The 24,509-nt window shown below is 37.9% G+C and overlaps 1 pseudogene; it reads right to left on the bottom strand.

Annotated features, from left to right (window-relative positions):
• Positions 1-2,631: 2,631 nt before the first annotated feature.
• The window catches only part of LOC116475447 (E3 ubiquitin-protein ligase COP1-like), a 147,658-nt pseudogene continuing 125,780 nt past the window's right edge, over positions 2,632-24,509 (bottom strand).

Genomic DNA, 24,509 nt, shown 5'->3' with positions numbered 1-24,509 from the left:
CTTCATGGACTCATGTTGGGCTCTGTTTTTATTTTTGTCAGCAATGTGGATAAGGCAATGGAAGTAAATGGTGTTGGATCATCAGTTTAATTGGTGACTAGAAAAAGAAAACACGAACTGCGTCTGTTTTCCTTCTTGTTTGGAATTCAGAATGGGTTTATAAAAAAACAATAGAAGTTATCCCCAGACTTTCTTATTTCCCAATTGAAGTCTAAGTTTGAAAAGGGAGATCTCTCATAGGCATGTAGAGAAATATTGTCTAATTCCCTACATGTTTAAAATTAAGACTGTCAACATCCCTCGCTTACTAGTTGTCCCTCAATGGATCTACATTGTTCCTGTCATCCCATTTAAAATTTCAGGGTCTTCTATAACTCCTCTCTCATTCTACATATATGGTGTTTGATTGGCCCAGGCCTGTTCTTGTAGTTATTAATTTTTTTTGCCTTCCAATCTTTATCCACCTAGATGATGCCATTATTACCTGCACTAAGTCAACTGAAAGGGCCTCTTCACTGGTCACTGTGGTGCTAAGCTTTCTTATTCCAATCAGTCCTTCACCTTGCCTTGAGATCACTCTTCCTTCTGAAAGCAACACTCTGCTCATGCTCTTCCCTGCTCTAAATATCACTAACTTCTCATTTCTAGTAAAAAAGGCCAGACTCATCAGTGTAAGATTTAAAGTCATTCATATCTCGTCCCAGCCTGCTTATACTTCTTCGAGACTTCCCCCCTCCATTCCTGTAACACCCAAACACAGTGATTCAGTCATTCCTTAAAATAGCCTGGTACTTTTTGCCTCCACATTTTTGCTCATGCTTTTCTCTCTTCCTGGGATTCCATTCTCTTACATCCTAATGTGTATTTAAAAATGCCTCTTCTATAATTAATTGCCAATGCAGAGTGATGTATTATAGTCATATGCATATCTATTATATCTCCTCATTAGACAGATGTCAAAAGATAGAGCTATGCCCTATATACCTTTAAACTTTCTACAGTGCTTAAGATAATGCCCTGGATAGAATATACTTTCAATAAGTATGTTTACTGATTGAATGAGTATGTAAATAGAGATATAATGAACATATTGTTTAAACTTTGGATTACATCAAACTCTGGAGTATAATGAATGGAAACTTTTGGAAAGCTAACTGGTGCTTTCAGAGCAGAATGGAATTGAGAGTTCTAAAATATTTTCAGTCCCATCAAGGCCAGAGTTCCCTACTGTTCTCTTCCTTTATTCTCTCTTCGTTTTTATTTCCTCAGACCCCTACCCCTTCATTGTCTCATAAATATAGCATGTTGTATAGAAAAAAATGTTAAAAGCTGTTAGCATTTAAAGATATGTGGCAGTTAAATCTCTTATCCATAACTCTGCCAAACTGTCTCCACTATTCAAACACAGCACATAAATAAAGACAACTCTCTGTGATCAGATCATGGGCAAAACTATGCAGTGGGTCACTCTAGCCAAAGCCATCACTGGAACAGCTTAGAAGCCTCCTGGAAACCTCATTAATGTAGCTCATTTTAAATTGACGTCCTCACATTCTAGAAAATTTGCCTTCTGTTGATGTTTTGGAAGGGTGGATGAATGTATGATGAAGTTTCTAGTTACTGGCACATGTATAAGCCTATGTACAGGTGTACATTGTGTGTGAAAGGATGTCTATTTGCATTTACGGGTTGGTTTTACCCAAAAGTTTTTGGAGACAGGAAGAAAGTGCAAGTTTTTATTTCAGCTTAAAAGAAGGGCCCAAGTCCAAGAACTTAGAGGTTTGGTTTGGACAGGCATCCAGAATTTAGGATGACTATCTCAAGCTCCTGCATCTGCAAATGTGGACTGGATCAGTGGAGGACAGGCATTGTTATGACATTTTGCAGTAGTCTTTACTGCCATTAACACTAGGAAAGAGTGCCTCCTTCACCACAATACATTAAGATTTGGGGAAATGGAAAAGTAAACAGGAAAAACAGAGAGAAAAAAATTGATTTGATTACTTTAAGAACTGCTATTCTTTCATTGCCTCCAAAGTTGCGATTACATCTCTATACTGCTAATATTTGGATCAGGCTATCACATGAATGTTATTAATCAATAATGAACAACTTTAAAATAGATCCATAGATCCAAAGAACTTGAAAGTTAATGGGGACCTTGAGAACCTTCTGGTCAAACCATATTTTTAGACAGATTGAAAAACTGAGGCTTGAAGAGAAGACATGGTTTGTCATGGACTCAGAGAGTACAACTAGGATTAATTCCAGAGATCTGACCTTTAGTTGACATGGCTTTTCTTTTTTTTTTCTCAATAAACTTTTATTTTTTGTTGTTATTTATTTTTATTCAAAAGAATTTGTCTCTCTACCACAAAAATTAGATAACCACACCACCAAGAGCAGCAACGTCCATGGAGTTACAATGATGATGGAGAGTTGGCTGGGTATTCCCAAGGTCTCGAAGGTCATAAAGGAGGGAAAAGAGAAAAAGAAAAACTATTGAAAACAAATCCAAAACCCTGATGACTTTAGGGAGAGACATTACATGACATTTTCTGTTTCTTCTCTCATTGTCAGCTGCAGATGTATTTCAGCAGGATCAAGTACAATTTGACTTGAGTTAACCCTTCATACCAATTCTAGCACTTTAATTGTACCTGACTGTTAGCAGCAATCAGCACATTGGAATCTCCATCTGGTAGTGCCCTCCAGCACACAGCACTAACCTATTCATTTGTATCTTCTCCTTTTCAGTCTTTGTCCAGAACACTTTTGACTGTATCAAACTTAAAAGTTAGCAAGGTCTTAGAAAGTCCTTTATAGTACAGGTAGAGAGAGTTATTCTCACTTCCACAAGCTATATAATCTCCATTGGAAGCCAGGTCTACAAAGTTTTTTTCACTGATATGACCCTTGAAGGAGCATAGGGAGTATGGTTTCCCTACATTCCACAGTTTCAGCTGACTGTTGAGGCAGAGACCATCTCCTCACCACTCACAAACTTTGCGTAAGAGAATACTTTTTGGTGTCTTTCGAATACCGTGATTGGCTGTTTAGTGTTATGAAGATCATAGTAGTGGATACAGTGATCTGCACAGTCGAAAGCCAAACAGTGTCTGGAACAGGGGCTGAATTTAACACAGCACACATTAGCCTTTGCCTCAATGCTTGCCATTGAGCTGTCTAGATTGATATACCACAGCTTCACTAAGGGCAAAGGACAATAAAAACAAAAAGAGGAACAAAACTTGGCTCTTCTAAATCATCACATGGTTAGTCCTATTCTAGTGCATCTAGATGGATTGAATGGGCTGAGATTAGACAAGCTGAATTTTACTGTAATTCTCATTTTTATGTAAAGTGACTTGGTTTTTGCCAATTCGCTTGTAGAATAAAGGCTTAAAATGTGAGATGGACTAATAAGTATGAGAGCCATCAGCAGGGAGAGTAGGACAGCCATTGACATTCATTTTCTGGGAGGGAGCATTATTGATTGTTCTGAGCCAGGAGAGGAAATGTTTTTCTTCCTGGTAGAAGATCACTACCAAAGTTTGGAGGAGAAAAGTTAATTTGACCAGAATCCAGTTTAGGGAAGTCTGCATCATGAGCCAGAAAATAATCAACTAGGAAATCAAGGAAATAGACCAGGGTGATGAGAACGTTTAACCAAGCAAGAACAGGAAGAATAGGGAGGCTTGAAATCAATACCAAAACAGGAAGAGAATTGTAGTCAAGAGACATGGCCAAAGGGTCCCAAAGGGCAAGTTGTTTCTGCACATAAACTTGTGGTTACAGTCATATTTTGAAGCTCCTTCTTGTTCTGCGTTTTTGGTTTCTTACAGTTTTAGAAACCTCCTGATGAAAGCAATTTTATGTGTTTGTGAAATTCAGTTTTCTAATTTGTTGATGCAGCGTATCTTTCAAATCTTACTATCCTGAAAAATCAGATTTACACATGTGAATATTGGTGAGGTTTAAGTCTATCACGGCGGGATTACAGAGTAGGGAAGACTTAAAGTGGTCCCAGACAAGTGTTTTAATGAAGCCTCCTGAGCTATACAGACCTTGTACAAAAAGAAAATCAAGATTATTTCCTTCAGTCCTTTGCCTTTAGGTAAAAGAGGCATTTTAATTTTCCCTCCCCATTTTTTTTTCCGATCTGATATCGATAACAAATATATTACATGATTGAGTTAATATCCAAGAAATCTCAAATCTAAAATCATGGGCAGATAAATTAATTCACCCAAAGACATGAAGAAGTAATATTCTTTGATCAATAATGAAGCCTTAATAAACTGTATGATTTAACTTTGGGAAGACAAATGGTGAATTAATCCACTTATGACTTGATAAGGCATTACATAGATATTTACAGGAAAGAGGGCAAATTCTACTAATTATAGGCTTAAAAGTTTGTTCCTAGGCAAAAATCTCAAAAATATCATTAAAGAAATAGATTATGAACCTTAGAGGCTAGAGTGGGTCCGCTGAGAACTGGCCATGCCAGACTAACTTCTTTTTCAATAAGGTTGCAAAACTAGTCAACAAGGGAAATGCTAAAGACATAGTATATCCACATTTCAGTGTTTCTAATGTGTCTGTACTTGACTAAAGATTATAAAATCCTACAAATAGAAGAACGTATGACAAAATTTTATTCCAGATCTTTAAGACCTTATGAATATGTTGGCAACTGGTGCTACAATTAGATAGATAATAATAATGAATGACCACCTCAGAAACAACTGATTAAGGGATGGATGGAAACCAAGCATTCTTTCTATATGATAGTCTTCTCGGTAGTTCCCAGTTTCATATTTTGTATTAGAAGAAGACTCATTGAGCCATATTACATGTGGAAATTCCACAATGCTACCCAATATGATGATAAGGAAACTAGTATCTGAGATCCCCAGAACATGAATCTCTGGGGAAAATATTTTAAAAAATCTAATAGGGGTAGATGTAAAATGCATATGCATGTAACAGTACATGAATATACTTGTAACAGTAATAGATTGGTAAAAATATTTGAGGTGGAAGGTAGGAAAGATATAGCTGACACAGCACACAGCACCCTGCGATGGTTAATTTTGTGTCAACTTGCATGGGCCATGGAGTGACCATCCATATTTGGTTAAACATTTCTGGGTTTTTCTAGATGAGATTAACATTTGAATTGGCAAACTACGTAAAGCAGATTTTTGCTCTTCTCACTGTGGGAGGACCTTACCTGGTTTGTTGGAAACCTGAATAAAATAAAAGACTGAGTTAAAAAAAAAAAAAAAAAAAGGCCGGGCACGGTGGCTCACGCCTGTAATCCCAGCACTTTGGGAGGCTGAGGCGGGTGGATCACGAGGTCAGGAGATCGAGACCATCCTGGCTAACACTGTGAAACCCCGTCTCTACTAAAAATACAAAAAATTAGCCGGGTGTGGTGGCGGGCGCCTGTAGTCCCAGCTACTCGGGAGGCTGAGGCAGGAGAATGACGTGAACCCGGGAGGTGGAGCTTGCAGTGAGTGGAGATCTTGCCACTGCACTCCAGCTTGGGCGACAGAGCAAAATTCCATCTCAAAAAAAAAAAAAAAAAAAAAAATCTCTCTCTGTCTGACTGTCTTTAAGCTGGGGCATCATTCTTCTCCTGCCTTCAGACTCCGACTTATATTGGGACTTACACCAGTGGCTCTACTAGTTTTCTGACTGAGACTTGGATGGGACTTGCACCCTGTTTTCTTGCTTTTCAAGCCTTCAGACCCAGATGGAACTGCACAATCAGCAATTCCCGTTCAGACTTCTCAACCTCCATAGTTGTGTGAGCCAATTCCTGTAAATTACTATGTCTCTCAATCTCTCAATCAATCTTTCTGTACACACACACACACACACACACACACACCCTATTGATTTTGTTTCTCTGGAGAACCCTGACTAATACGTACCCCTTACCCCTGCAAAAAAGAGGGGGTGGTACTGCTAACCTTGGTATAAGTCAAGAGAGTCATATGACTACCAAAACATCAAGATCAATCCTGGGTCCAGAACAAGCATGGCTTTAATCAGAATATGCCCAGAGTTTCATGTTCAGTTCTGGTAACCCGAATATAGGAGGAAAAAGGTCAAACAGGAGAGAGTCCAGAAGAAAAGGACCAAGGTACCAAGGTAGATGATGCATCTAAAGTCATGCCAACGAAAAATAGTCAAAAAAATGAGGTTGTTACACTTGGAGAAGATTTCAAGGAAGCATACAAAAGCTGTCTTCAAATTCTTGAACAGTTATCAAAACAAAGAGGAATGATTCATTCAGTGGAACTCCACAAAACAGTGACAGAGAGTGGACATTTTAAGAAGAGTTCAGCCTAATCTAAGGAAGCACTTTCTAAAGATGGACTGGACTGAAATGGAAGTGTAAGTTTTCCTCACTGAATCCATGTGACACCAAGTCCCGGGTGGTGTGAGGGTTTCCTGAGTAAGAGGGAGATTAGCATCAATTATCCTAAAGATGCTTTTTTACTTTATGAAATTGCTTTCTGTAGAGGAAATGATTGTTCTGGAGCCAAATAAATGGTGTGATGTGATGGAATACTTACCCTACTTAATAGAAGACACTTTTCAAAGGATGTGCTCATTTATAAGCAGACTGTTAACTTACCCATTTTTTGAAGTATGCCCCTTATGAAACTTTTAGCATTAATACTTTTTAGTTACTTTAGTTTAAATATCTGTATCTTTTTGAAAGTAACATAATGGATTAAAAAAAAGATTTTTTAATCTACATTTTTCATTAATTCAAGCAGATTTTTCCTTTATCATTCTGAATGAATCATACTTCTCTGAACATCTCAATGACATGTACTAAAGAAATATAATAATAATAACTTACTTTGGTTAAAAGTACTATGTGCTGGGCATGGTTTTAAGCAAGAGTTCACTCATTTACAAAGTTTTACTCCCTCAGTCGTCACAGCAACTATATGAAGTAATTACAATTTTGATAATATTTTACTGATGAAGAAGCTAAATCACAGAGGAGCTAAGTGATTTGTACTAGGACATATTGTTAGAAGCAAAGCAGGATTCTGGCTCCAGAATCTGCATTCTTTTTACCATATTATTTCTGTTTAACAACTTTCTGATTTTACAGCATTCCAGTTAGAAGAACAAGTAAACTTTGAAATCCCTGCACATGGTTCTCAACATCCTGCTTTAGGGTAGCTTCATAAAAAGTATCTAACTATGCTATGCTATGCTGTGGGAGAAAAGTAATTTTATTGCCTAGGTTCACACTTCCACAGAGACAAGTAGGCAGATTGAACACCTTTTTGAGTGTGAAGATTAAAAGAGATATTATATATAATCTCTCCTTTAAAGACCTGACAGGTAAAATAAATATCCCTCAGAAGTGGGAGATTTTTTTCCCCCTCTCGTTTGACAAATGCCATATGGTCTGCTTAAAAGTTTTTGATACTGTTCCTTGAGGGAAAAGTTACTCCTTGTAATCTGAGTTTCTGTTTGAAGATAAAGAATAATCACACTGAGAATGACTTCCAAGCAGTTTCTCAAGTTTAAGTAGCCTCCTTGTGCCTGCAGTGGGGAGTTGCATTCCAATGCAATGTGTAACTGGGTATTTTTCATGTTGTGCAAAAGCATTCCATTGTATCTTTAATTTCTACATTATTGATATTAATGATATGACTATGTTTTAGACACGGCCACCACGTCAAATGTACTTTCCACGAAGTGTCCAGTATTTCCACAAACACAGTGAGCATCTATTATGTTCTTGCCTCAGAATAACAAGACACAGGACTTATTGTCTAGGCAGAAAGCTCTGGAACACAACATAAACACAGAGAATAAATAAAGGCAGGGGAAGAGAAGTCCTTCTACCTAACCACAAATTCAAGCATTCAAGAAAAACCCTGCACAATAAACAGTTTTGTGAATTATGAATGAACCTTACCATATAACTTGTTGCTTCTTCACTGTACCACAACAGATTTTTTTTTTTTCCACCTCTGGGCAACTGGGTTCATGATTAATCCTTTGCATCTCTTGGTCTTTTTGGATAGAAGACAGTATTTTGATCCAGTAGTCTACTGACATTTCTTTTTCCTGTAGTTAGAAAAACAAATTTATATTGTATCAAAGTAATACATGATGCTGCAAGTTAGAAAAACGCAAGAAAGAAAGTGAAAATTATTTGTAACCTAGTATGCAGAGATTATTTCTATTAACACTTGAAAAGATTTGTCTAGCCTTTTGCATATATATATATATATAATATATATATAGTACACAATAAGGTTAACAAGGTTATACTATATATGTGGTTTTTTATACTGCTTTTAAAAATAATAATATTTGCACATTTTCCTGTGTTGTTAAAAAAGGGAAAATGAGTATAACAACTTTGGAAAAAGATCTGGCAGTTATTTATTAAACTACACATGCACATACCCTATGACTCAACAATTCCATCCTATGTATAAAGTCCAAGAGGAAATAAAACATTTATTCACAAAATACTTGTACAAGAATGTTATGTCAGCTTTATTTGTAATAGTAAAAAATTGGAAGTAGCTCAAATATCCATCAACAGGTGAATGGATGAACAAATTGGTATATTCATACAATAGAATGCTACTCGGCCACAGCCACTCATGTCATTGCATAGGTTTGGTGCAAAAGTAATTTCAGTTTTTGCCATTTTAATATCCCATTCCACCGACAGATACAACAGCATGAATAAACCTCCAAGGCATGATGCTGGGTGAAAGAGACCAGAATAAAAAAAAAGTACATGTTGTAGGATTCCATTTATATGAAGTTCTAAACCAGGACGATGGCTTCCTCTCAAGGTTGGGATAGGGTAAAGGCAATATTGATTAGAAAAGTATGCAAAGGAATTTTTCAGAGTGATACAATATTCTACATTTTAATAAAAACTTGTGTGACACAGGTGCATACATTTGTCAGAATTCATGAAATGGTACATGTAAGATTTATGCATTTGACCGTATAAAAAGTTTTACCTAAAAAAGAGGAAACACATACACATTTTAAGCCTCTGTTTCCTTATCAGTGAGACAAATAAAAAGTGTCATATTTGTAAAGCATAATGCCTTTATATAGCATTGTTCCATAAGTGACAATAATCCTTGAAAACCTGGACATTTCTTCAAAACAAAGGATCAGTATACCTAATATATAAAAAGCTCACTGAGAAAAAACACTAAACTTCAAATAGGGAAATGAGAAAAATAAATAAATTTAAAATTCTAAGAAGAAATATACATAGCCAGAAACCGTGAAATCATGTTCGAACTCATTATTAAAAAAAATCGTGCTTTATTGAGCATCTACTAGGTTTATATGCATTGTTTTAATTAATACAGTTGATTAATAAACTTATAAACTATATTTAACTTCACTGGTAATCCAAAAATGAAAGTTAAATGAAAAACTTACATTTTTTCCTAATAAAATAAAGGTTTTAAAAGTATAGTAATGCTGGGGAAAGTGTGATTGGATAAGGATTCCCAAATATACTCCATGGGATATAATTTGTCACTACTTTTTGGGAAGTGTTTTTGCCATATGGATTAAGAGTTTAAAAAAAGAATATACCCTTTGAATTTGTAATTCCATTCTGGGATCTTTTCTAGGAAATGGTCAAAAGGTGTACAAAAATGCAAGTATAAAAATATCCAATCTAGCATCTTTTATAATTGCAGAAAACTAAAAACAACCTGAAAATTCGATGTAAAGGGCTGAGAGAATAATTTACATGATTTATCGGGAGTGCATCCACATATTGGAGTAGCAGGGACTTGTCCACTTTCTTTCCTAGGATCCCTAATTTTCGTCATATTGCCTCTCAGGGTAACTGAGGGGTGCGAAGCGGGGAGAACGTTTCTGTTTGTCGTGGTACTATGGAGAAGAGTAGGGAAACAATTAGGACCAGAGTTACTCATTTTCTTCTAAGCACGTATGCATTTCTGAGGGATAGGAATGCCTCACAAATACAAAACCCTATGGTTGGGCAAGCACTTTTTTATGTGCCTCCTTTCTCAAGATTTTTCTCCCTCTTTTCCTTGATCGTTCCTCTTGTCTCTCCCTCTCCCATCTTTCTCCTTTACCAAGATCTCTGGGCACTGAATGAATTCTGGACATAGGAGAAGAGTCTGGGCTATGTCCACATGAGGATAGTAGATGGGTTATTGCAAACGCTGTCAGGACCACTTCTCTGTGTGCCTGCACCTCCCTGCACACCCGTCCTATCATCCCACTTACCACTCTGTATTGTTCTACCTGTTTATTTGCCTGCTTTTTTCATTAACTCCTTGAGGATAAGAATGATGCCTTTTTCATGCTGGTGACCCCAGAGTCAGCACCCAATATATTAAATGGAGAGACTGTATAAAATAATTGGTCAAGCATTCTGTGTTCAGGCAGCCTGGGCTTTAATCCTAGCTTTGCCATTTCTTAGCTGTCTGACCTTGGGTATCACATTTCTCTGTACTTCAGTTTCCTTATTTTTAAAGTGGGATTAATAAAAGTCACCAAATGTGTGGAGTTACAGGGAGGATTAAATGAGTTACATGTAAAACTCTTAGAACAATGCCTAGAAGATAAGTAAGTCCTCAATAAATGATGGCTATTAATATTCACATATTCATAGCAATTTTAATAGAAAATTACTCAGATAAAATTAACTATACCCGATAATGAGTTCTAATCATTATATATCAATGAGCTTGTCTTGGGGCCACAGAAACCCATATTTATCTTTTTGGGTTCACGATTCACTCCAATTGCTTGCTACAATGTCTGGTTAATTGTAGGTGCTCAATGAATGTTGAATGAATAGATACATGTATGGCTAGATAGCCATACATAGATAAGAAAGATAATAAGGAAGATAGAAAAGGAAGAAAATCTGTGACTGCCACAGCAAAAACAAATCCTCCATTTTTGGTGTTTTAATGACTATGAAAGGTCTCTCATTTGAAATTGGATGGGTACACATCTTTTAGATGGAGGTCATGTGGCTTAATAACATGACATATGCACATATCTTAATGAGAAGAGCCGAGGGAATGGAGTCTAATCTGGGCCTTACCATTTAGTAGCTCTGTGACCTGATATAAATTACCTAACTTCCCTGGTCCTCAGTTTTCTTCTTCATAGGTAGGATTAAAAATTCCTACCTCTTGAAACATTTATGAGAGTTAAATAGAATAAGGTATGTAGAACCATTTCTACAGTGTTGTGGTTACTGGTTTTATTTGAGTTTATGTTGGTGATGAGACTCCTGGAATTCATTTTTCTGTCCAGTAAACAGTAATGGAAGCTAGTGGACATGAAGCTCTCACACAGAAGCAATGTGTAATTGACAACAGGGAGGTCATTCAAATCAGGTCAGTTATTGAATATCAACATGGAAAGAAAATTTGTTACATATGGACTTAATGGAAACAACACCCTAATTTTATGTCAAGTTCATCCAAGAAGCCTGTCTGAGATCCTCTGCATGATGTTTTCTATAGGAACATCTATTTTTATTGTATTTCATTAATTCAATCAAAAGGGTTCCCTTGAGTTGACTTATAGTAGGCTGTGATATCAAATTATCTGAAGTTAATACACAGGATACAAGTGAATGTTTTATCTTTTGGCTAGGAGTCCAAGGCTACATTTTATTGAGAATACCAATAACCGGGTTGTTGCCTAGAATTGACTGGGTGTTTGAAAGGTCCAAGGTTGCAGAGAAGGGATCTCAGGATCAGACGTGCAGTTTTTGCATTCATCAAACATTTCTGTATGTACTGTGTCCCAAGCTCCACGTGATGAGTTGCAAAAGATAGTGCCAAAAATGAACAAAATAAAGACAGATCTGGCCTGAAGGAATTCACTGTAGTGAGGAAGACAGATACAATTTTTATATGTAGTTTTACACATATATATATACATCTCTGTTCTAGCAGAGATATGTGGAAAGTTCTGTGAGGACATAGAAATGCAAACAATTAATTCATCCTGGGAGCATCACAGAGGAGAGGAGATTTTTAGTGGCTTTGAAGGACAAGTAGGGGTTCACTGCAGAAACCAGAGAGGGATGGTCATTCCTGGATGAGGAAAGAGGACTAGTCAAAGTAGCATGGAGGAAACATCTGTCACATGGGTTGTCTGAGGTCCCAAATGTGTGGAGGAGCAGTGAGAGGTAGATGAGGTTACAGTGTTAAAGAGTTGGACTGGTAATTTTTTTGAAAATTAAAAAAAATCAACTCTAACATGACATAAGTAATAAAGGTAATGCTTACTGCAAAATCTGAAAAACAGTACTAAATTGCCTAAAGGAGACATTCAAGGCCTAGTTCTCCTCCTTTTTCCAGGCTCCAAATTCCACTGCCAGAGAACCATGAATGATGATTTTTTTTTTTTTCAGGGATCCTTCCATATGTTTTCTCCACATGTATAATACATATGAATGCATGTATATGTGCATTCATGCACACATTTTAAAAATAAAAATGTAATTTTATTAGCAGTATTGTTTAATTACAACTTGTTTTTTTAACCATGTAAAATTATATTTTAGACATCATTTCATGTATTTCTATCTTATTTCGAATGGCTATATGGTATTCTATTATATAGCTAGACCATAATTTAACAAAAATGATGTTTAAAGTTCTTCTCAACTTATTACTCTGAAAATTTTCACTGGCTTTCTTAGCTCTCAGGTAAAGATGATAGTACGATAATGTTGATTACCATTTAAAATGCACTTTTGGATTAAAACAATCATTTTAGGAGTGGGGGGATCTGTTCTTCCGGGCATCATCTCCTTAGAAATATCATGATATTTGGTATGATGAGGAATTATCAGAACTTCTCTGTTAGTGGGGCTGTTGTAGAGGATGTAGCATTTTGAGCCAGATCTTGAAGCATCAGCAGAGGTTCATCAGGCAGGAAAGCTTAACTCTGTTCTGAAGAGAATGCTGCTGAACCAGATTCAGGCGGGACAGTGGCCATATTCTCATTTTAATCGGTCAATCAACAAACAAGTTTTGAATACCATCAGAGTGCACAGTAGGAAGCAGCACTGGGAACATGATTCTGGCCTTTGAATACCTTATAATCTGGTGGAGAAACAAGATTCATGAAGCAGTTAATGAGCTCTATTAAGCAGTAGGTAAATATTGTTGAATTATGTCCTACATAAAAGTACCATAGGGGCTGCTAGAAGAATGAGATGAGCCTGGGCTGGGATACTTGGGGCAGTGTCTCTGGGTAGCGTGAGATGTGAGATGGACCTAGGAGGATGAGTAGGACTCCCATAAACAGGGTAGTTATGGGGGACTTTCCAGCCAAAACCAGTGTACAAACAACCACGTGGTCCAATGGTAGGACTATTCAACTTAGTTGTTTTGTTAAATAACCAGAAAGATCTAAATTTTCTGTCTGTGTTTTCAGACACAAAAGCATCCTATAGTTCTCTTTTGCTCATGAGTCACAGGTTCCTCCTGGCAAATAAAGAAAATAATGATTACTTACTATTAATACCATGAAAATAAGTTGCAGGGCTCTGATATTGTTGACCTTTATGCCTCACCCTCCTTATTTTCAGACATATCATCACCCTTATTTCTGGGGTTGCTGGAGGGCTTTGATTCATGACTGCTTCCCAAACCAGAGTAAGACATTAATAATGTCTTGACTTTCAGATGTTTTGACCATAATCAGAAACCAGCCCAAGATTAATTAAAGAAGAACTGCCCAAACTGGATATGATGCTGACATGAACTCTTGTCCATTGAAAAACTGGTGTTGGGGACTTAGCATATCCCTTTTAACCTGACTTTACTCCAAGTGTTTTCTCAGTGTTGCATTCCCAGGAGATACCTCAGTCCTCCATGGGATTTGCCTAAGTGTGTTATAGAGATCCTCCTTTCTACCAGGATTGTGGGAAACTGAGCAGGTTTTAAAACCTAAGTGAACAAAGGATGTGGGAGAAGGAAGGTTGTCTTGGGAATTAGAAGACCTGATTTTTATCCTGGATCTGCCATTTAATTTGCTTTATAATCTTGGATGAGTTACTTCACTCATGTGACGGGACTAATTTTGCAAAAGTAAGAAATGTTGTTCAATTAAGTAGAATAATGTATCTTGCTCTAAGGTTTTCTCAGGAAAACAAGGTTAAACTAATTCAGGTGTTCTTATCCCAGGGAATTATGGATGAATGTGAGGGAATTCTTAAACTTCTTCAATTTTGGCACATGTATGTATATTTCTGGGGCAAGACTCCACAGTTTTTGAGAATTCAATCTACAAAGTGTTCATGGCTTTCCAAAAGTTAATTGCCTGTGGATGACAGAAACTCTACAACTTCTCAAGTTTGAAAATGTTATCATTCATTGATTTTCTATCTTTGTAGTAAGTCTTATAGAGGAAATATTACAGAGAAGAATTGGCACAAATCCCTTTAAATTATACTTTCTTCACTTTAATCTGAGGCTAACTCTATATTATGGAGAAATACTTTTTACTACAGTAGAGAATTCTTAGAGGCCCAAGGTCCTGTAACTTTTATCCTATTTAACCTGGAGTTGTTTGTATGCCTACAGTATTTTTTATTGAATTAACACAGTTCACTCTAAATGACTTTGAAGACAAAACATTGGGCATTTGACCCAAGAGTGTTCCTCAGGGTCCTCTAAGCTCTAACCCTGGATTAAAAGGTTAGGTACTCCAAGGGAAAAAATTTGCTTACTACTTTACCTTACTTTCCTGTAAAAATGTCTTTTCTGAGTTGTTATTTACTCTTACTTCCTTAGTGTTTACCCTTTTTAGTGGGCCACTATGAAGCTTGTACCTTTAAACAAAGTTTCTGTGTCTTTCATAGGGACAAAGTGAAGGCATTGTCCAATATGTCACCTAAGGTCCCTTACAGTCAATAAGATTCACTTTTAATTTAACATCAGGGAAAAAGTGTTTTTGAAAGAGAAATTTGTATTCTTTCTATTAAAAATGACAATATGTACTTTATTTCTCCTTTGCTTCCTCTGCCAGGACTTTCAGAGCTAAAGTCCGTGCTCAAATGTGATTTGTAAGAGCTTATTCATTATAGATGTCTGAGCACATCTATGTTTTCCTGTATTTACTCCAATATTACTTAAATTTTTTTGATTATAAGAGAATACATTTTCACTGAAGAGGAAGTTTCAGAAAAAGTGAGAATCATGAGTTGTCTGATCATCAGGAATAATACTTGGTTACACTCCAGTCTTCCAGTGTTTCTTTTTTGCATAGATATACTTTTCATAATGTTGGAATCAAATTGTTCATACCTTTATACAAACCCCTCTTTCATTTAATAACATCATGGAAATCTTACATTTATATTAATTTTTAAGGGCATGAATTTTGATGATGGTTTGGTATTCTACAATAAAGATGTACCATTATTTTAAATAATGCTGAGGTTGATAGCTTTATACCTGAATGTTTGTTTTCACTCTTGACTATTTACTTAGTATAAATATCTAGAAGAGAAATTACTAAACTTATTTTAAAGACTTTATATACTGAGAATTTTCTTTCCATAAATGTTGCAACAATCTATACTCCACACTAACAGTATTTAAGAGGGGCTGTTCCTCACACCATTGTCAAAACTGAGCAGCATTTTTTCTTCTAATCTAATTCGCCTTCATTGTTTGCATTTATGTTTCATTAATTTTAATGTAGTTTCATAATGTAAAAGTTTATTAACCATTTTTGCACTTTCTATGTATGAATTGCCTATTGTTGTCTTTTGCCCATTTTTCTACTGAGGCATCTGACTTTTTTTCATATTGTTTTGCAAACGTTATTTATATGTAAAGAAGATTACTTCTTTGCCTTCTAGCTTGCATATATTTCTCCCATTTTTGGTTGCCTTTCTATTACTATAAGCAGTGTATAGTACAGTGATCATAATTAAAGACACTAGAGACTCTCTGGGATCACAGAACAATAGCTGTGTATCCTTAGGTAGATTACTTAATATCTTTGTTCATGTCTTTCCTTATCTATAGTTCTATCTTCCCAATATGTACTCTACTTGGAATAATGCCTGGCATATCATGTGCACTCAATTAATATTAACCAGTTTTATTAATCAGAATTTTATTTTCAAATATCCTGTGTTATATTGTGTCAAGATTTTAATAGTTGTTATATTTTTAGGGAATGTTAGGGGTGGGAGAATTGAAAGAACTTAAAGAATACCTGTGTAAATGTCATTAGCACTTCATGATAGCTTTGTAAAGAACAAAGAATGCTTCTATTCCAGGTTTGATTTACACCCAAAATAAATGTGGGTGCATAGAAAGTAAGGTAACAATATACTTGGAATGGGCTGGTCATCAAACACATAGGTTGTTGCACTTACTTAATTGTTCCATTTTAAATGACAGATAATGTTCCAATGACCTTTTTCTATAAGGATCTCAGGATGTCCCACTGGACTTTAAGCCTCATCCTTTCCATCCAGGAACTAATCCAAGTTGGTCTCTCACTTAAAGGGGAAGAAAATGAGGAGCTGCCAGTCAGCCATTAACCATGAAAAAGCTCAGGATAATTTCACTTGAGATCGGAGACCCCACCAGCTGAAAATGAAGCAAATTATGTTCCAAATCTGGTTTTGAAATGAAGAGTGAAGAACCTACAATTTGAAAATAATCACATCCACTGTATCTTCATCCTCCAGATGAGGACTCTCTTACATTTTAGTTAGTCAGTGTGTAATGTTTCTTTTATTTCTGTTCTCAAAGTCTTGACATCACTAAAAATAAATGACTCAATTACACTTGTGCATAAGCAGCTGGAAAACTACCAACATGTTCCCAATGTCTAAACTGTGTAAACAGAGACACCAGAGGCAGGGTGGGAGGCGGGGAGGAAAGAAAAAAAGGAAAAGAAAGTAAAGAAAGCAAAATAATTTTGAAAATAAAATTATGCAAAAGCAGCTTCCAGGGAAGAGAGTATGCTGTTTATTCCTTTTCTTTGCTCCAAGTGGCACACTGCAGTCCATACACCACTGGGTCCCGGAAGGAAACCAGGTGGAAAAAAGGATCAAGAAACTTTATAAACACCTTGCAAATCAACATGCTCAGCCAATACGCATTCCATTGCTCATCATGGGAAAATGTTGGCAGCTGTCTCTGGTCAGATGCCCCAGGGTTTTGGGGGCCTCAGTCTAGAACTTGAGGACTAATAGGGAAAATTGAAACAGAATCCTGGCTAGTCTGCAGCCCCGAAATACAACCACAAACCCCCTCAGTTTCCAAAGACCAATCTTTTGTGGTGGCTCTTAGCTCAGAATGCACAATCACAAAAATGAAATGTTCCAAATGTCCTGTACGCCCACAACATTCTTTTATTTACTGTCTCGGGTAGAAGAATATACTTTATCTCCTCATGTCCTTTTGCCAGGAAAGCGAAGCAGGTTTGGCCAGCAGAAAACTTGATCATCTTTATTCCTTCCTTCACGTTACCAGGAGATGAAGGAAAAGGTCACAGCAGCTGTGCAGCTCAGCTGATTCACCCCAGGTCTGGCTACATGTTATCTACACTTTTCAAGGGGAGAACCTTGCTTGCGATAAAAGTAGGTCATCAGGCAGTGAAAAGAGAATGTGACTTAGCCAAAGAAATGAGAAGGGAGAGCTGGGTCAAACCCAAGGCCTTGGTGCTTCTGAAATGTTGACCAGAGAGGGCGAGACAAGCATTGCTGTGTGACCTCTCTCTCACCATCTCTTGCTCTCCCAGTCTCCTTTTTGCTCTCATTTTAACTAATACATGAAGTGCCTGGAGAAGCCAAAGAATCTATGAAGGTACCCTGCAAGGACAGTGGCAAAGAGTTTTCTTTTTTTTCCCTACAAAGTCAGGCCAAAGGGGGATGGTTTAAATTGTTTCCAGCAGGACTTAGGTTCAGCATGAAGAAAATATCTTTGAGTGAGATGAGCCTCTGGAATGCATTACTAAGGGAGTTGATGGAATCCACTTCAGAGATCTCTGAGGACACCATGGAATGCTAATCTTTTCTTAATGGCTAATATTTTGGTGTAGAGGAGGAGACATGGATGAATTTTCAAGTTCCTTTCACTCCTGAGATTTGAACATACACTGGCAGAAGAATGAAATATCAGTTGTCCTGTGACATCTGCAACATCCAAACCCTGCTTCTTCTAGGTCGTCTGAGGCCCTTGGGGTACCTTCCCCACCCTCCCATTGCCCCCACCTCCACCTCTGACACTGGTGATTAGGTTTAGTTCCTGAGGGTATAGATTTGGTGGAGTGTGTGGGTGGGCAGGTGGAGGTTATTGGATGGAGAAGAATCATATATATATTAAAAAAAAAAAAAAAAAAGAATAACAAGTACCAGAAAGTGAATTCAGGCCAAGATTTTTGGGAAGTGCTGAAATTTAAGTAGGGGAAATGACAATAATCTATGAAATATTCCGAGAGGTAGGAACTATGCCAGAAGTGGAAAACAGAGCCAAGGCCCCCAAGCTGGGTAGGAGGAAGATAAAAACAGAGTATATGAGGGAACAGGATTTTTTACTTATGGGACTCTTGAGACTCACAGTGTCAAGACAGGTAAGTCAAAAGAGTTGTGAAGGGAGGCCAGGTGCGGTGGCTCATGCCTGTAATCCTAGTACTTTGGGAAGCTGAGGTGGGAGGATCACCTGATGTCAGGAGTTCAAGACCAGCCTGGCTAACATGGTGAAACCCCATTTCTACTAAAAATACAAAAAATTAGCAGGGCGTGGTGGCATGCCTATAATCTCACCTACTTGGGAGGCTGAGGCAGAAGAATCACTTGAACCCAGGAGGTGGAGGTTGCAGTGAGCCAAGATTGAGCCATTGCACTCCAGTTTGGACAACAAGAGCAAAATTTCATCTCAAAAAAAAAAAAAAAGTTGTGAAGGGAGTAAATGAATGAATAAAAAATTCATAAGATTTTTTATTAATATAATTTAACATTCTGGAATTTATAAATGAACATAAGATTGACTTCAAGGGTGTCTTTTTATGAATTATATCACTCTTAGACCCATGTGCTTTCTCTAGTGAAAGCTAGTGGGTGGAGAATTGGGATAAACTTACATTTGCTCTTGAAGGTGTTTCATACAGGTGAACGGGGTCACATGTTTGAGAGTCATGGGGTGGTACTCATCTGCAGATGAATATGACTGTGAAGATCATCTTCTGGAGAGTAGATGATTGGATGAGTTGGTCAGGCCACTTGAAGGTCCATACCTTAGAGTTAAGACATCCTCACTGGTGCATCTACATTGTGATAATATTTTCCTATGCAGAGGGTCAGCACTTGCTTCCTTTACTTTTTTTCTCCACAGCAACTTTATTACATAAGCATGCTCCTTTCTATTGACTCATTTTGTAGAAACAACCCATATATTTATATGCCAGCACATGGGTTACAGATTTTACCTCCATAGAGACTCATCAACACATTTCTTTCAGTTTGTGAGTTTTGAGCTAACAAGCAAAGAGGAGCTCACAAGCAAAGGTAACCCTTTCTTTCATGCTTCACAGTGACATTCATTCCACGCTGTCCTTTGTACCATGAACTAGGCTGTGGAATATGGAGTCAAAGATGCATAAGACAAGGTTCTTGCCCTCAAAGCAATCCATTCAGGGATACCTATTAGTCTGCATCAGGCTTCTGTGTCATGGAACCCACACAGAGAGGAGGAAAGGGGTGAAGCCACTAATGATGAGCACCAGGACTTCTGGCATCACATTTTGTTTGACTAAGAACCCTAATTTAATGAGAGAATGTAATCAAGGAAGGTTAGCAGAAGTCATAGCCTTTGGAGAAGATTGCTTAACATACAATCCATTTGTTCTCCCCACAGGAGAGAATGGTAAAGACAGCTGAGTTAGAAAATTTTAACAGGATGCTGCTATAAGGACACATGCACATGTATGTTTATTGTGGCACTATTCACAATAGCAAAGACTTGGAACCAACGCAAATGTCCAACAATGATAGACTGGATTAAGAAAATGTGGCACATATACACCATGGAAGACTATGCTGCCATAAAAAAGGATGAGTTCATGTCCTTTGTAGGGACATGGATGAAGCTGGAAACCATCATTCTCAGCAAACTATTGCAAGGACAAAAAACCAAACACCGCATGTTCTCACTTATAGGTGGGAATTGAACAATGAGAACACTTGGACACAGAAAGAGGAACATCACACACCGGGGCCTGTTGTGGGGTTGGGGGGGGGGGGGGGGTAGCATTAGGAGATATACCTAATGTAAATGATGAGTTAATGGGTGCAGCACACCAACATGACACATGTATACATATGTAACAAACTTGCACGTTGTGCACTTGTACCCTAAAACTTAAAATATATATAATATGTATATATTATATATATAAGAAAATTTTAACAGGAATACCTGAAACTCCTTTATTCTCTAAGATGAGGAACAAAGAGAATTAAATTAGTTAGAAACCACAGCAACCAAGGTGCTCCAATCCTCTAGACAAATATTTAACACTTCGATTTTCTTCCTTGATGCCTCTCATCAGAATATTTTTAAAGCAAGAGGTCCTGAGATTTCTCTGCTCCCTGGGGGTGGGTGGAGTGACTTTTATTGTTCGATGTCAGGGATGATGCTAATCACCCAGGTCTGGGAGTTGTTGGACTGGTGGGAATTGTCTGAATCTTGCCACTGACTTTTCTAGGAAGGAATTTTGGCCTTGATGATTTTGGCTGTAAAAAGTTCGTAAGATAACCTTCCCCTCCCTCCTCCCATTTTCATCTCCTCTAGGGCAGAGGAAAACCCCAGACACCAGCTTTCTGGTAACATAAGAAGCTTCCCATAACAATGGACTATAAATTATAATAAGCACGGCTCTTCTCTTTCTCTTCCCCTTTGTTTCGCTCCCCGAGCAATATTGTAAGAGTCTACACAATCTCATAAGGGACTTGGCTGGCAATCAGTTGAAGATACTATTCCTTTGGCAGCAGTTCCAAGTGACTAGACTAATGTATTCCTTTTTGCTTAGTTTCTGCAAATTGCATTATGGTTCTTTGCAGCTAGGGACTAGAAGAAGAAGCCAAAGCATAGAGAAAGCTGGGGCACAAACTGACAAAGCCACTCAACCAAGCAGTGTGATTTCACCAGCTTTAAGTCACAGGGCTGTACACGTGTAGCAGAATTGCTCTTCTTTGGGGGGGTGTGGCTTCCTGAGGTCCAGAGTCTCTGGTTGACCAAGAAGCAGCTGGGGCTGTGATGAGTCTCTACAGAGGTAAAATCTCTAGGCTGACTTCATTTTCTTTGTGTGGCATGTCCTCCTTTAACTTTGTCTTTGATCTTGCTGAATCTGGCTGCGTTTGAGACTGGATGATATGCTTTGCACAAATGTTTCTGGAAACAAAGACCACTGACTAGCTTGCCCAAGTAAACCAGAGAAACAATACTAATTGGGAAAGCCTTTTCCTGCTTATCTTGGAGCCATATGAAATAAACTTTCTTAATTCCAACACTAGCTACCTGTATGACCTAGGGCAAATTGTTAGCTTTTCTGCCTTATTCTCCCTATTCCTTATTTGTAAGGGGATTGGGGAGGCAAATTCTCTCTGTACTATTTTGTTTCTCACTTAGAATGAGCCTATGAAACAAAGCCTTAATTTCTCTAGATTACATTATTGGTAGATGAAAACATTTTTTTACCCCATCTCCTGAAATACAAATAAATACGTATGGTATTATGAAACCCTAATTGGGGTTCCTAATGATTATCTTAAATTTTGTTTCATAAAAAGTGAAACAAATTCAAACCAAATACATTATCAGCGTGAAATAAGTAAAATTTATCCTGGCTTAGCAATGAAATAGAACAGCCTGGATGAAATGGAGGCCATATCTACAGATGCTCTAAGAAAATTCAGTCTCACATAAAAAAAAGCAAGTCCCAAAGAATATGCAGGTCCAATTCTCACGTTTTTAATTTTTTTTTTAATTTTTAATTTTTGTGGGTACATAGTAGGTATATATATTTTGGGGGTACATGAGATGTTCTGATTCAAGCATGCAATGTGTAATAACCACATCATGGAAGATGGAGTATCTATTTCAGCAAGCATTTATCCTTTGTGTTACAAACATCATGGTCTTTTTTAAAGCTTCCCTGCCTGTCCCATGTACTATGTGGTTCACAAGGGGACATCTTTCGCTTAGGTCTACAGTTTTAGTTTTCACAACTTACTCTGAATTATTGATTGATGTGTGCTCTGTTTTGCTGTGGGTCCATCCTGCTACTAACCTCAGAGTTTATTCACTTGTTCCTGTATTTGCTCTGCCCTTTGGATTTGATGGTGGGTACCGTGGTCCCAGCAGGACTTCCATAAGATTTCATTTCATGCAGATACACTACTTTAGGTGTCCCTGCTTGAAACTGGCCCTGGACTCTTTCCATGTGAGCTCTGCTACTCTGGGCATGATGCTTAACTAGTTTTAGCCGGTTTCCTTGAGTAGCTCTTGAACATGATAATCAATACTAGGTAAAATAGGAGCAGTTAGAATCAGAGGTCTAAGAAGATTTTAATTGAGTTTCTGATGGATGAGCAGAGAACACAGGCGTAGGTGATATTCCAAAATCTAGGTGTGCAGTAGGAATCAATGATGTCAAGTAGCTACTGGCAAGAGTTCAAGGTTTGGCTCTCATTCCTGATGGGGATGAGGGTTCTGTATTAGTCTGTTCTCACACTGCTAATAAAGACATACCGGAGACTGGGTAATTTATAAAGGAAAGAGGTTTAATTAACTCACAGTTCAGCATCGCTGGGGAGGCCTCAGGAAACTTACAATCATGGTGGGAGGGGAATCCAACACCTCCTTTTTCATATGGCGGCAATAAGGAGAAGTGCTGAGCAAAGAGGGAAATGCCACTTGTAAAACCATCAGATCTTGTGAAAACTCACTCAATATCGCAAGAACAGCATGAAAGTAACCATCCCCATGATTCGGTTACCTCCCACTGGGTCCCTCCCACAACATATGGGAATTATGGGAACTACAATTCAAGATGAGATTTGGGTGGGGACACAGCCAAACTATGTCAGGTCTAACAAGGTTAAGGTTCTAATGGCTCCAGGGATCCTGTTAGCCCATAATAGTAACACCTATTAGAAAACATTAACATGTCAGCATCTGTACTTACAGGACCATAATAGTTGCATTTCAGATAACGAATCCTTGCCACTGTGAGACATTCTTTGGGCGGTTTGTAATCTCTGAAGGAATGCAATCATGAACCTTAGTCTGTGGTGTAGTGCCTACTGGGGCTGGACTCTTTCTACCTGGCCTTTCCCTGCAGGTGGCAAGCCCAACTCACTTGGCCCAAAGAAATCATATTAACAAGGTCTTGGACATTTCAATGTTTTCAAACTTGGTGGGCCAGGTCATCTACATGCAGTCAAGGTTTCTGTGTGAAGCAGCCAACAGAAGGTTTGTTGTTGAGAAGAGTGGAGTTGAGTAATAGGTGAGTGCGTGAGGACAGCATGGGGGCATGGGAAAGTAAGCGGGAAGGAGTCATGTGCAAGTCAGGAATGAATTAGGGGAGATGGCACTTCCTGGAAACTCAGTAAGTACTTGGGGATGCATGCATGAATAAACCACTCTTTCCAGTTTTCCCCAGACTCAGGATGAAGGATTAAGGCTGAAGATCAGTTATTCACTCTGAATTCCAGGTTATGGTTGGACTATCAATGAAGATGACTCAATGTTTAGTCCTAAGGTGAGAGGCTACTGCTGCTTTGTACCTCTAACCTCAGTTCAAGTTGGTCTTTGGGTGTTGAGTTGTGGGAAGAAAAAGATGTGAGTGACGGGCTGGAGAGGGCTTTTCAGGGCAATGTTTTTCAGCGCCAGCCCATTTCTGGCAAAAATATTACTCTCTAGGCAAGTGTCTATTTGCTATGTTGATCCAACACAACATTAACTTCTGAAACAGTTGCATTCATTTTGCCAATTTTCCAAGTTTAAAACAGGAATGGAGTTAATAAAGTAACAGAGGCATTTTGGATGGTGAAACTCTAATTTTAAAATGCCCACATGTGTATAATTTTCCACTTTCTTTCTAAATTCCTAATGCTGGAAGGAGTCTTAGAAACCCAAACCTCTTGTTTATAGATGAGAAAACTTAGGTCATGAGAAGTAGACGATTTGCTCAAGGCCACACAGCTAGCTAGGGAAAAGCCAGGGTCAGAATCCAACATCTGAAGCTTCTGGAAAGTGCCTTTTCAACCCTATCCCAATCTTCTAATTTATGAATGGAGACCATCGAGGGGATTTGAGATGCTGCTTCAGCATCAAAGGCAACTGTATCCACGTAGAATCATGGTCATCTTTTCAGGGAAGTTTCCAAAAGATTTGATAAAGCAGTTGGGAGGATTTATCATCAGCTGA

This window comes from Hylobates moloch, unplaced genomic scaffold (assembly GCF_009828535.3).
Source record: "Hylobates moloch isolate HMO894 unplaced genomic scaffold, HMol_V3 SCAFFOLD_10, whole genome shotgun sequence".
NCBI lineage: Eukaryota > Metazoa > Chordata > Mammalia > Primates > Hylobatidae > Hylobates > Hylobates moloch.
Note: the sequence above shows the minus strand (reverse complement) of the source record. Positions and strands in the feature narration are given on the sequence as shown.